The sequence below is a fragment of the Saccostrea cucullata genome, unplaced genomic scaffold (genome assembly GCF_032062105.1).
Source record: "Saccostrea cucullata isolate Sc308-1 unplaced genomic scaffold, CSIRO_AGI_Scuc_v1 ctg272, whole genome shotgun sequence".
NCBI classification, from domain to species: Eukaryota; Metazoa; Mollusca; class Bivalvia; order Ostreida; family Ostreidae; genus Saccostrea; species Saccostrea cuccullata.
The window spans coordinates 219,529-235,287 of NW_026938795.1; the positions used below are offsets into that span (position 1 = coordinate 219,529).

Genomic DNA, 15,759 nt, shown 5'->3' on the forward strand with positions numbered 1-15,759 from the left:
GACTTAGAGGGCCCAGGTTTTATTCCCAGTCTGCTCTATATTTCTCCTCTCCTGTTACAGACTTTCTTTTTTAAATGATATACATGTAGGACAAAAGGAGATGATCAAACAAAAGTCAACATTTTTTAATGTTTTAACATCAGTGCCAGTTGGTTTTTTTAAAAAATGGAACTCATAAACTTACTTTGTCATTGGTCATTTGCAAAATATTTTGTTAAGAACAGTCGGACTGTAGACACAAGTACTTCAAAGTTGATATTAAAGGGATGCTTGAATTTCTGATTGACAGTACCTTTGTAGTGTTTAAGGGTCAAGTCATCCAACAATCTATAGGAAATCCCATGGGTACCAAATGTGCCCCATCGTACTTATTTCTGTATTCATATAAAATAGAATTCATTTCAAAATTTCGACATGAAAAGAAGAAAACTCTTACTATGGCTTTTATTCATTATTCAGATATCTCAATGACGTCTTATTTATAAGTAATAGTCATTTTAATTCAGTATATACATGTGCCTCTAAACTGAGATAAGTCTGAAACGTCTGTTTCATATTTTCATATTTTACTAGAAAAAGATGTTAATGATAACCTTACAACCAAACTCTTTGATAAATGTGAAGACCAGCTTTTCCATCATCTACTTCCCTTAGGCCTTTCTTATGTAGCAATATACCCTTCTCACATGCATACGGGGTTTTTGTCTCTCAGTTGATTAGATATGCAAGGGCATGTTATATGTTACCAACAATTTCTGAAACAAATCAAGCTGATAAATAAGTTGAAACGAGGTTATCAAATGTTATTGTTCGAAGTAAACATTTCACAAATTTTGTGGTCAGTATAACAACCTTATCAGTAAATACCATATATTACACCATCGCCATTAAATTGAATGTTGACTGAGCTTTATTCTTATAAATTGTAAGGCTATTATTATCACACTGAAATTTTATGGATTTTTTTTTTTCATTTACCACCATGACAAGGAGCACAGGTCAGGTGTGACCATTTGACAGGGGATGCTCACTTCTCCAATGCACCTGATCCTGCCTCTGATCATATTAGACATCCTTGTTTTCTCTCCAGTTTGAATACAGTTTACTTAATTCCATTTGTCATTATCAATTGTAAGCTTTCTCATTTTCATTAAATTATCTTTACACTGAATTGTTTACGGATTTTTTTTCATTTACCACCATGACAAGGAGCACATGTCGGGTGTGAGCAATGGACAGGGGATGCTCACTATCATTGTTTTCTCTCCAGTTTGTATACAGTTTACTTAATTCCATTTGTCATCATCATTTCACTATATGGTTGTGTTATTTTCTCCATTTTATTTAAATTCATAGCTCGAATATCACCAGGCTTAATCAAATCTGTGTTGTCAAAGCTCAAAGCATTTACTGAAATATTTCTTAGATATATTATTAATTTATCAGAACAAAGACATGTTTTGATTATTTTTATCAGAATTGTATTCTTTCATTAGGTTCTTTTTTCGAGCTCATATGCTCAAATATCGAGATAAATCATTTTTTCCATAGTTTACATGAAATACGTGGATATAACGAACATTATTCTATTTCAAAAGTCCATTAAATATTACAAAATAGGAGCGGAGTAAACACGGACCTCCAAAACATCAGAAGTGGGATCAGGTGCCATAGAGTGAGCATACCTACCAACCGGTCATACCCGCCGTGTGCTCTTTGTCATGATAGGGAAATAACGGGAAAATCCGTGAATATCTTAGTGTGTAAATAATGGATTAACAATTAGTAGGAAAAAATCAGTCTGCATGAAAGTATGACTTAATGATATATTGTGTTTGCTGACAAGGTCATTGTATCGACGATAGAACTTACGAAATGACGACTTTAAACTACACTGCTGATATTCTAGCTTCATCAACTTGTTTGTAAATAACTTGCATCGTTTTAGAAATTGTTCCAGGTATATAGATTAAAAGATTATCATGCTGAAAACTTTTGGAAAACCAAATGACTATATAGAAATATCAAATAGGAACTCTAGCAAACCAACTTCAGAGAACTTGTGTAAAAAACAAAATGAATGATTTTAACGAAGAAAGAGATGAAAAATAAACAAGATTCCGTATGCAGGCTATTTACGAAAATAAAAATTATATTGTTGATAAAAAAAAGAGATATCTCCAAATTTAAAGAGGAGAAGTTGAAAGAGATATTAGAAAAGTTAAATTCATCTATTTTATCATAAAGCTTTTTTGTTAAATCTCTTAACGTATAAGAGTTAAGAGATAACTCCATTAATATCTTTTTAAAGAGATTTCTTAAAGTAAAAGAGAAATATGCAAGTATTAAGAGAACGGATGTGTGCAAAAGGAGATATCTCTTTATTGCAAAGAGATATTTCTCTTCATTTTTTTTTAATCTAAATTCCATTTAAAATGACTTCTCTTACCGATATATCTGTTTATTCACGGTAGACATAAGAATGGAAATAACTACATTATGTTATTTGACAAAAAAATTAATCAAGTAATTCAGTGTTGTCTAGATTTCATATTTGTAATAATCGATTATTTCATAAGCTGAAAAAAATTCGGTCCATATTGCATTTGAGATTATATAAATATGCTTGCTTTCGTTTTCCTTAATATTAAACTTTTTGAAGTTGCCATTATTATTTGTTGTTTCAAACAAGGGATTTATAGCATTTTTGTCTACATAGTTTATATATTATTCAGGGTATTGCATGCTCAGTCTTTTTCTTATGGCAGCGAAACTATTCCAGAGACTTTAATTACTTCCTGTTTCGCTTTAGTTTTAAAGTGGAGAATTTATTATTTTATTTCAAGGATCTTTGGAAAAGAGATATCTCTTTCATTAAAAGATATATCTCTTTAGCAAGTTCTGATCTCTCATATAAAGAATATATATTAAAGAGATATCTCTCTGCTTAAAAGATATCTCTCTTTTTTTAAAGAGATATCTCTCTAAGTTATAAAGATATCTCTATTAGTCAAAGAGATATCTCTCAATGCTAGAGAGATATCTCTCTTATTGAAAGAAAATTTTTATTTTACGAATAAATACTACAGTAGTAAAAGGGCTTGCCGTATATTCAAGAGGCATTAATTTTGTCTGTGATTTGATATCAAAAGTTTGGCAGGTATAATGAAAAAGTCACATGCTTCGATATTATTGACTTTGGAAGGAGGGGTGTTTCTGATTTTCTAAGAATTCTCTTGAGTGTTTGAATATTATTAATAACAACTATTGTTTGTTTAATGTCGAATCGGCAATATTTCGGCGAAACAACTGGTGAGAAATATAGACCGCGTTTATCATAAAGTACCGATACTAGCTATCTTAAATGTCGACCCTTTGTTTTGGGTGGTGGAGGGCACTTCTGTCACGATTGTCGTGTTTGACAGACGTTTAACAGAGTCCGTCTGCTGATACTCAGTATCTTAAAGCTGTTAGCTCCGCATATCATCCGAAATGTTATCATGGAAGTGATTTGTTAAAAATAATACATGATATCGTTATGGCAACAGTCGTCTGCATAATAAATGATCGTCCTTTCTGTAATTTGAGTATCAAGTTAACACTTCATATACCGTTTGTTGCACCTGCTGACAAGAAGTCGAACGGGAGAAAGAAGTATTTGTTTTGTTTTGAATATGTTGATTTTTTAGCTTGAGAGTTTAGAAAGCTTTGCGGCCTGAATTCTATTTAAAGTGAAATTCATCAAACATGTCTACTATGTTCTATAGGTTCAGTTCCATACAACGTCATACCATTATTTCACCAGTTCAGTTGGATTATTTGAGGAATAAAGTGTGAGGTTTGCGTTAAATGAAAATTTGCAACATGTACCTTTATTTTAAGTCATCCCACAAGATCTTTACAATGTAAATGGTATTTTTTGATTTGATTTCATTAACTTATTTTAAAAGACCATGAATCTGGGAATTTTTTAAGATTTATTTTCTATTTTTTTTTTAATCCATACAATGTCGTGTCATATAGTTATTTTTTTAGGTGATATAATTTATTATGTTTATAGATTTTTACCCCTGGCTTGTTCAGAATTCTATGGGTCTAATTAACAAGAATCAAACAGTTCACTTACATTGCTGTAAAAGCAGGAAATGTTTTAGTCCATCTGGCTCTTATGTTACCAAACACATTTAATTAGCTAATGCATTCATACCATTTTATCAAATATAGATTTTATCATTATTTGATAATTTTTTATGCTCTCGTATGAAGACATAATTAATCTTTTTTTTTTCAATCATAACCAAAGAGGATTATAAATATTTCCTCTAGATTTTTTTCCAATATTAGGTTAAGAACTTTCTAAAACTGATTGACAGCTGTTAGTGCTTTTTTCTTCCTATTCATTATTTCAGATGATGACGTCACCAGACCATGTTTTTGGTTTGACTAATTTAGCTCTACGGGAAAAGTGCAACATATGGTGGAAACACTGATGCTGGAAATGCATCTATGAAGCCACGGCCACAGATGCAGTGATAAATCTTCCTAATTCGTCTTTATCATCCAGGCACGATAAATGAGTTTCATTATTCATACTCTTTATTGTAGGTTAATCTTCAGTTTACTAGTGTTTAATCTCAAACGTCCAATCAAACTACAAATCGGGAGCAATCACAAATCTCTAAAACATCAGCGGTGGGATCAAGTGCCAAGAAGGAGTAAGCACCCGATCGACCATACCCGCCGTGTGGTCCTTGATAAAAAAAAACCGGGAAAATCCTTAGACAATAAAAAAAATTATTGTATAAATAATGGTCAAACAATCTGTATGAAAAACGTCAACATTTGAAAAAATGATAAATTGTATTCGCTGACAAGGTCATTGTATCGACCAAAGAACTTGCGAAATGATGACTTTAAACGACACTGCTGATATTCTTGTTTCTCATTATCTTAACTCGTTTTAGAAATTGTCCATACTTAGACTCATTTGAGAGATCTAAATTCTTTATGCAGGTGACGAGGGTATATTGCTAATAATAAGTGAGGGAAGTAGACGATTGAAAAGAAAGTCATCAAGTTTATCATTAAGCTTTGTTGTTAGATTACAATCAACGTCTTTTTCAAGTAAAGAATCTAAATATGAAACAGATCTAGAAATATTAGACTGTGTGGTGTATTTTTTTCATGCTAACTTGGACATATATACGAAGAGAAATATTAGACCGTGTGGTGTATTTTTTTCACGCTCACTTGGACATATATACGAATGGAAGAAAGTATTGCTAATTGATAATACGTCGTCGAAATGTCGAGATGAAGGTCACAACAAATGTTTTCTTTTTCTAATGTAAATTATTTTAAATATCTTCTGGTTCTTTAGAATTAAAAAAGTTCTGTTAATAATGGGGCGCAATTGGTACCCATGGAAATTTCAACAAATTGTTGGGGAAAAAAAACTAGTCTCCAAAAAATCACACAGATATTGTCAATCAGAGACTCAAGCATCTTTTTAAGATGAGCATTGGATTATTTGTGTGTGCAATCAGAATGTTTTATAACATTATGATGGACCAATAATATGTGTAGTAAATTTATGAGTTTCATTTATTTAAAAAAGCAGATATCAATGATGTCAAAAAGGCTGGACTTTAATTTATCGTGAGGAATAGTTGCAAATGTAGAGTTGAAAAGTCGTAAGTTTTGATATTTTCACAAATGGTGGACTTGAAAGAGGGAGTTTGAGGACTTATGGCAGCTTGAGTCATAATTCTACGTCTCACTTTTTGCAGTTCTTTCTGAAAGTATTTTAATTTCTTCCTTTTGTTTTAATTGAGTTTCCCTCTGGTTAACAGGGTGCATGGTCGTCCGTTGGCGTTTTCTTTTCCACGAGGATTAAAGTATTGAATTATGATTGAAGACAACTGTACAGTGAAGAACGACAGAGCTAATATATATCGAGGGATTTACATCCTTTTAATAATGAAGTTATGACTGTTAATTAAGAAAAAAATCAATAAAATTTCTGCTTTGCTGGAAGTTTTTGAGATTATTAAATATTATGTAATAAAATGAGATTTTGTGTATCACTGTGAATAGCTGAGTTATCGATTAGCATTGAGTCTGATGAGAATTTGACAATACTTTTTAGAGTTGTTGTCTTTTATTGACGCAAAAATCTCAAATAAATGTTTTGCAGGATTTATTCCATTGAAAGTTTAACGTATTAGATATATTCAGATTTGATAAAGTGATATATTGGATTTTGTTACAAAAACTTTTTTTCTTATAATGATATGACCTTCTACAGGTATTATAAAAATAGCAGTAGAGGATGCATTTTTATCATAAAAGTTCAGCGGGACCATACTATCCATAATGCTTACAAGCGTAAACTAATCCTTTCAATAACTAAGGCCAGAAACTTTAACAATCAAACGCACGAAGACCATCCCCTTAATAACCTATGATGAGTACCTCCGCCAAATTCTATGTACGACATGTCATGAGAAAACTATTTTACAGACGAAAAAGAAATCCATGTTTTGCTCTGTTCAAGTTTCAACGAATTTATGAGATTTAGACTGTTTGTTTCCTTAAATTCATCTTTGTTTCACAGAAACAAAACAGAGGATGCTGTGTGACCCTATGACTCTTCAAGAACGAAGAGAAAAGAGTAAGTACAATCATGCAAAATATGTTTTAGATTTTAGAAGCACTCTGTAACATAGGGTCTGAACACATGTCTAAGACAGTCGATGTTACCCGACTTATCCACTAAACTAAGTGTGACAGATTGACATGAAACATATAATTAAATTAAAAAAATGAGAAAAAAACCAGTGCGATTCATCCTCACTTCAGAGTAACTCGTGGTACCGGCTCAGGAAGTGATAGAATTTGTACTTGAGTTGTGAGGGCGAGGAATACGTCACCAATGTCAGGCTCTGTTGGTATTAATCTTCCTTTAGTAGTGGTGATTACATGATGACACAGAATGGAGAACAGAGACTGACACAAAAACCAAATATTGGTGACACGGGAGCAATTTGTCACCAGAACTTTATAATTGTCAGTGTGGTTACAGACAGATTCCAGGAAGAATATCATTAAAATACACTTGGTCGATCTCTGGTGACAGATTGTTAGGATGAATCTGACGTAGTGTTCCTGAGACCAAACTTAATCATTACTCACCTCCCTAAAATATTGTAAACATAATTGGTGAATTATATAAAATAACGTTCATTTATCAATCACAAATCTGAAAACATACAAATGAAGACGTCCTTGTTAGAAAATAAGAAACATATAAATCAATGGAATGTCTCGATCTGCCGCACCTTTGAATGTGAGATAATTGTTCTTTATCACAAAGTAGCTTTGATTATCTTCATACGGAGTAGCATTCCAAGTAACGACTAAATACAACAATAAAAAAGTCATCGCCAAATCATATCAACTAGGGAAAACAAATAAAAGCGTAAAATTAAATTCGCAAACTCGTATATCTGCATTACCAAGATTGCATAATATAGTAATTAGATTGGAATTATATGGCTATTTCCATCACTAAATCTCTCTTATCTCCATCACATCTCTTGAAATCTATTGACAAATTTTCAATTTCCTTAAGCTCAGTTTGGAAATTTTTGCACTAATATCGTTGAATAGCTTTATGGGGCTTAATTGCTAAACAGCCTTTCCTTAGCTGTATAACGATTAAACACAGCTGCCTCTTGTAAACAGTGAGTACCGTTTCTGTCAACACAACCCTCTGTCGGGGGATTAGGATCCAACAGTCGGTCGTCAAGAGCGTGTTAGACGTCCGTCTCTAATAATGGCTTCGGAATGATGTGATTTTTGCTAGGTTCATACGCGGACATCGTCATTGTATGGAACGCCCTGATTGCAACACTGTTCACGTTGTGTTCCTTTGTGCTTTTGCCGAAAGGCATTCCTTTGAAAAAGAAATCAAGAGCCACTTCCTCTTCCATTCGTTTTCGTTCTGATCTGGAATATTTGATTAACATGATCACAATGCCGGCTGAATAAAAGACCAGAACCGCCACAATATACAGTACAGCACCGTGATCCGCCCCCGGTGGCTGTTCCTCAGGGGTTCTAGTACAGTTATGAATAAGGTTGCCATTTTCTACAGTAATTTGAATGTTGTTACTTCCATTGATTAAGCCACATGTTGTGTGCAAAAGTTGAATCAACCTTTCAATGGGTTTCGTTGAGCTGTTATTAAAAGACATGTCGAACAAACAGTTGCACTTCAACTAGAAATGGTTAACTGTGTATTGGTAATCCATTGTACTTTCCGTCTGTCATTTCCCTGACTGTACCTTTGATTTCGCACGTGATCATAGGACTAAGCATTCTGTTTGTTTAAAATTCCCCTGATCTTTGATTTAATTACATCTCTTTGCAATGTCAATATACTATTTGGTTCGATTTCACCTCTGCAAATAATGAACTTTGTAGCATTGAACAATTTACTCAGCACTCCATGTGTTTCCATCTGACGGGATTAACACTTTTACATAATTAATCTCCCAGAAAAAAGTCACTTTCATCAAACATCATACATAGATACATGTAAGAATAAAAATCAATATGAAATTGTGTCAAACAGTCATATCCATAAACCTGGGGCATCTGACGCGTCTTCTGGGGAGGTCTCGTCTGGTTCTGCTGTTTGGCGCGAAAAATCAACGTTCTCCACAAAGTCCCCCTGAAGGCCACCTCTGAAGTTGAAACTCCTTTGGGAATTGTTAACTTATGTTGGGTATCTGAAAAAGATCAGTGACTATTAATTGCAGCTCTCAGACGACGAACATCCAGCTAACATAATGCATAATATTTACCCGTACGATTTATAGTATATGTTATTTACCAAACGATACTTCATCTTTTGTTTTCAGACGATGGTAAAACCAAATTGAACAACCAGGTATTTTTTGCTGCAAATATGAAGATGCACTTTTTATATCAAAGGAAATGTATCATGTATAAAGATTAAATCTATTAACCTACTTAAATAGAGGAGCAACCGACTTTTGGAAAACGATGAACATCTGTGTTCTTATGAAATTAATCTAATCAAATATTCCAAAATGTTAAAATGAGAGAGTTACCGTGACGACCAAAGTACGATATTATCATTTTCCCCTCTTGTTAGATAGATTAGATAGCAGCTTATTTGAGAGGGTTTTTATATAACTTTGCATGATATTCCTATCAACTGACAATAAACGACGCATCAGGCAATAATACATCAATGTACTTTATTTTGATATACACCGGGGGTCTGATAGATACATGCGAGTGTTTTTGCAAACAAATTGTACAAAAGGTATAGATTTACCATATATATTTTTCCCCTAACATTCAATGTTTTTTAGGGAAAAGCACATGTTAAGAAAATCTAAAATTATAAATGGAAGCCATGAAGGACATTGTTTGGCGTCTAAGTATATTAAAACATATTTCAAGTAAAAGTTGTCATAATACACGAAAGTCAAGATATACATCCTTTCTGTGTCATAAAGAATTGAAACAAGTTGCATAATAGTATTTAAATAAGTCAAAAAATGTTAGTAAATGTATGAAAATATTACATCCAAGGGCTTCCGTAATTATGTCATTTGCTATACAGAGAAAATAATTATATAAATTAACAAAATGTTTATGTTATAAAATCTAACAAAGTTTATTTCGCAAGAAGCAATTGAAATCAGGCAGGTGCGTGAAACTTTGCTTCCCTGCCCATCTCGTTTTGGTTGCCATCAACGTCTGGAATCAGAACCTATTAATAAGCATTAAGGTATTTCTTTCTTCTTATACGAGGGATAACAATATATTATCATTCAAAAATTTAATTTCTTCGGCTGTTATTTACTTATTTGAAAGTTTGTCATTTTTTCAATACTGCAAACTTGTTTGGGACAAAGTAATAAGCTCACAAACTTTTTTGCCTTAAACAACACTTTTGATAATTATTTATTTTATCCAAAATATTTGCACTATTCTTTTTTTAAAGAACTTACTTTGATTGTATTCATCGTTAAATACATCAAATTACTTCGATAAAATCACATTAATTCTTCACAAAAGTAGAAGTTGACATTAAAGAATACAGGAGTTCCTAACAGACATCATTTATGTAGTCTTCAGAGACTAAGATTTCCAACAAAATGATGGAAATCCATTGAGTACTAACTGTGCTACTTTTTTTAGTCAACTTGTTTTTATATTTCCATAAAGTAGATTTTAAAAAAAATCTACAATAGAAGATGAAAACACTCGCTGTGGGCTATAACTCGAACCATATCGACAATGTTTTATCAATAGTTACTTTTAATCATATGTCAACCCAATATACGTATCATATACCAAGAAGTCTGTCAAATTTTTCATATTTTGATGTTAACTGACTTAAGACGATAAGGACCAACTTAAACTAAATTGTATAACAAAAGAGATAGTTTTAGCAACTCAGCAACTTTTCTTATTAATGTTGTAACTTACCCAAAAACATGTTACTGCCAGATAAATTGATGTAACATAGATTTTGCTAATTACCCCGTTAAAAGTTAGTTTTTCTTTTCGTTATTATGTCATTGATAATAAATATAATCTATGATATGGTCGTAGTTTTGCTGACTTGTTTTACATCAATTTTTAGGCGTTTAACTAAACCTCTTTAAACAGAATTTTCGGTTAGATGATCAATACACTAACGTTGGATGTGACCGGTCGACAGGGAATGCTTGCTTCTCCTAGGCACCTGATCCCTCCTTTGCAATTTCTGGGGTCTGTGTTTTAAGCCCTTTTTACTTGACTGATTTGTATAGCTTGTAGATTTTTTTTAGACCGGTGTTTTGTTATCTTCGCCATTTTCAATAATGAACATAAGTAAACTTCCATCTGGTGATCTGTACGGGATAAAAATCAATGGCGTGATTTTTTTTTTTATTTGCAATTTTTCATGAATTTAAGAGCAGTGGGATATAAAGTCAGAAAAGTAAATGAGGATTAAGTCCTTTGGTGCTGGGACACCGCCCCTTAAATGCATCCTCCTACTCAATGAGTCAAGGTAGGACACAACAGGCAAATATATCGTATGGGAACTGTGGGAGAAACAATTGTTTGATGCCGCTTATATCAATGGCCCCATTGCTCACACAGGACCGTTTTAATTAGAATTTTATTTTTATCGATTTATGTCTAGAACAGCAATTTAACAACAATTCATTACATATTTATTTCTCTGGAGACCATGAAAGACGCCTGCGTTCAAAATGACACTCATTACATTTCATCAGTCCTCGTCATTAACGATTCAAATTGTTCTAGTTTTATTTACATTAAGGGAGTTTGTTTTCCGACATATGCACTCATTGAATCATCGTTTGTTCTTACCTATTACATGAAATGCAGATAAATCTTCAATTATAGGTATATGAACAAAATTTAAATAAAACAAAACTTACTAGTATTATGATAAGAATTATTGATGTAAACAAATATTTAACATTGAAAATAATTTTCCCTAAGTAACACTGTTTTAGCAATTGTGTTTAGTAATGAAACATACGGAGATAACGAACGGTATGAGATCCATGTTAAAATCGCGTATTAAAAGATAGAGGGGCAATATGAAAACCATCAATCCTTCTGTATTAAACAATCCAGAAGTGAAAAATTTAGATAGATTACATGATCAGTACGTACTGGTCCCCGCTGACAAATCAGGTAACAACATTGTCTTTGTTTGTAAGGCTACTATATTAATTGTATTTTAGAAGAACTTGGATTTAATTCTACAAGTGGAAATCCAACTTATACTCATGGTTCCCTTTCTAAGGAAGAAATTCTTCAAAATCATATGTCAGTTTTGAATATTTTTAATATTCCAAAGAACCAAAATGAATTTGAACTACCATATAGATATATTGGATTCCAAAACTTCATAAGAATCCTTACAAACAAAGATACATAGCGGGTTCCAGTAAATGTTCAATCAAGCGTCTTTCGTTACTCCTCACTGAAATATTAACAGTAGTGAAGAAGAAACTCCAAGAGTACAGTGCAACAATATATTCAAGAAGTGGTGAAATCAGATGTGGATACTCAAAATTCCAAGGAACGTTTGGACAAATTGAGATTACAAGATTTTACCAAAATCAACAGCTTAAAAACTTAATTTTCAACTTTATACACAACCATTCCCCCACGATAAATTAGGGTCCAGGCTAGCTTTTTGTTATCATTGTCAGCTGCTTTTCAATAAAAATAAAACTCTTAAAATTACTTACCTTGTCATTGGTCATTTGCAAAATTATTTTGTTGAAAAACATTCTGATTGTACAAACAAGTACTCTGAAGTTGACATCAAAAAGATGCTTTTGTTTCTCATCGACATTATCTATATATTGTTTTTGGAGACCAGGTCCCCCAACAAACAATCTATTGGAATTCCCATGAATACCCGTTATTTGCAGATCTATTTTTGTCTTCATATGAAGGAGAATTTGTGCAAAATCTTATGCGTGAAAAGAAGAAAACACTTGCTGTGGCCTTCAGCTCGACATTTAGATATATCGACGACGTAACTATGGTTATTTCCATGCTTATGTGGATACGATATATCCTGATGACTTTAAACGAGACTGCTGATATTCTTGTTTCATCAACTTGTTTGTCAATAATTTACCTCGTTTCAGAAATTGTTCATACGCAGAGCATGCTCTTGCGTATCGAATCAACTGAGATATATAAACTCCGTATGCAGGTGATGAAGTTTTTTGCTGCATATATAGGTAAGGGAAGTTGACGATAGAAAAGTTAAAGTCATCTGGTTTATCATAGAACTTGGTTGTTAGATAAATATTAACCTCTTTTTCAAGTAAAATATCCAAATATGAAACAGATGTGTCAGACTCTGTGGTATCTTTTATCTCAAGCTCACCAGGATACATGTATATCGTATTGACATAAGAATGGATATTACCATTGTTAATTGACAATACGTCGTCGATATATCTAAACTGTTTATTTTGCACATTTATGGTACAAATTTCAACTTTTGTACAATACAATCTCTAAAACGTCAACGATCCTTGAATCATAGTTATACACATGACATGAACTAAAAATTGTTGCACAAAAATATTTCAATTTTAAGCATATTTTAAAACTTTCATGAGATTTCTATAATATCCGATCTGCTTTAAATCAGACACAACTGTACATATGAGTAAAAAGGAGTGGTTTCAATGTAATATAGATTGGTACCTTATGAAATCTATCAGAAAGCCTTCCAGCATTATAGTATTCATATCCTGATTTTTAAAAAAAGAAAGATATAAAATTCTATTTATGTATTTTTAAATAGAATTCGACAGATATTCTTAACTTTCTAAATGAAAGTTCAAAATCACCATAGTAGAAAAGTAATAAGAACAGGGTGCCTTGTGTACCTGAGAAATACTAGGTGAAAATGACGATACATGCCTCGTTTGATCATTAATGAGGGGCATGTCTTACATCTCATCCCATTTACCGAACAACAGATCACTAAAATCACACACAATTACTGCACGTAAAAGCAAGGTTATAAGCAAACATTAAGTAGCTTATTTTCTATCAAACGATTCTGATTGGAATAGAGTACTTGAATACGACTGCACAAGCTTTGCATTGAGCAAAGGAATAAGAGGTTTACACAAATTGTCGATAATTTTTATACGATTGAACTTAATATCATTCATTTTCCCCCAAAATACCGTGTATTAATGGCATTATTCTACAGCTGATGACGATAGAAAACAGATCGATAAAATCGTTATGTATATTTGTGAATAAACTTCATAAATAAATAAACAGAACCAATAATCGGCCTCATTATCCCTGCAATTATCCTAATGGTATGTGTAATAAGTAACATATAAACATACAGGGCTCAGAATCAAACTGGAGATCAATCGAGAAAGGTGTTTTAATGAAAAAAAAGCATTGTTTGTTATCTCCACATGTCTCATTTACGAAAATAGATCAAGTTACAACAACAGTAATAACAAATACATATATATACCTTAGAAAAATCTCACGACACAAACAACATATAACTGTACATGTAGTTGATTTCATTATTTTTTGCTTTAAAGCTTCGTGTATTTTGAGAAGTGCTTTTGTTCAAATGGAACTGGAGACTATAGCTAAACACATATTTTTATATCTTGTAAGTTATTTTTTTTCCAAGATTGAAATCGGAAATACTAAATTAAAAATGAGTGACCTGTTTAAATGCATACACTGCAGAGCCCTCCCCCACCCCACCCCCGATCCCCCAAAAGAGAATCATGACGTCTGTACCGTGATATACATACTAATATTTACATAAGAGATCTCTTATATTCTTTTTCTTAAATTAAACTGAAAGAAGGAATGAAAAGCATTTGATTAAACTATAGTGGCATATAATTCAGAACTGGACGAACTGCTGGTATTATATTTACACATAACAAATCTAGGAATATATATACATATAAGCAAACAAAGTTCTCATCTGCAATCATTCCATTGCATTTTCTGTATAAATAAAGAAAATGCTACCTATATTTTCAAAGAACTTTCCCAAGAAAATTTCAGCACCCATACACATTTAATTTGCTTATCATATTTAGATAAAAATGGAGAACATTATAAAATGATTCAGTATCAAATAAAATACGGAGACCTTGTCATATACATTTCTACTGAATATTTGCATGTATATATTTATATTTTTCAATGTTATATTAATAATGTTTACTTGTACATGTATGATTTTGACCTTGTATTGTGGAAAGGACTTATATAGGCAGTGCCTGCTGTCCAATCCAATTATGTTTTATCATAATAAAATATTGTTTAAATTAAAATACGGAGACAGCTGTAGAAATAATCGCTTACCTTCGTCACTCAGGTCCAGAGTGCCTGATCTCGAGTAGAAGTCGAGATAACATCAAATGTCTCGTGCAACACAAGCAGCGTGATTTGCGCGCCAATCCTAGAACTCGCAGACGACCAGAGGAGAGACAAATTGGGGTAGAACGAAGTTCAACGGTGAGATTAAAATGTAAGTTATGTATTATTGATACAGAAACAAATTCACAATGATCATTAAAACCTTTTCTACAATTGTGTTAAGCCGTGAAACCCGATCAATCGGTGAAAACAAACATTGATCACTTCGTTAGAGCACCGTCATTGGGTGATAGTTACTATCGTTAGAGTGTTTGGTCCATTACTGCTGATTGTAATTACGATTGACTGACACACATATATCACTGGATATGTTGTAAACTTGTGATTCGACTCTATCTTAAAAACCAATCTCCTCCCATCACTAAATTACTAATTCTTAAATCCATCAGTGACGTCACAAATTTAAATCCTCACTATTTGCAAGTGCATCACTCTAATATTTGCTAATCTAACGATACCCCACCGAGAATTCTTAATTAATGTATAAAAATAAATGAAAATAATATTCAAGAGGCTTATTTGCTTAATGCAAACTTTAAAGACTGAATAAACTATAATTATACAAATAAAGCAAACAGACTTCACAATTTTGTACAGTATCCCTCACATACAGAACTTTTATTAATCAGAAATTTAATATTAAAAAAAAACTTTTGTGCAAATTTGTCATAAATGCATTTTAATCAAAATTGTTTCTTTTTAACGATTTCACTCTCTGCACGT

At 32.4% G+C, this 15,759-nt stretch overlaps 1 long non-coding RNA gene across 1 annotated transcript; it reads right to left on the reverse strand.

Annotated features, from left to right (window-relative positions):
• Positions 1-8,257: 8,257 nt before the first annotated feature.
• LOC134251270 (uncharacterized) lies at positions 8,258-15,292 on the reverse strand. Its single transcript, XR_009988705.1, has 3 exons — positions 14,962-15,292; positions 8,871-8,966; positions 8,258-8,795 (listed from the first exon to the last, which is right to left on the reverse strand). It is a non-coding gene; the product is annotated as an uncharacterized LOC134251270 (long non-coding RNA).
• Positions 15,293-15,759: the final 467 nt, after the last annotated feature.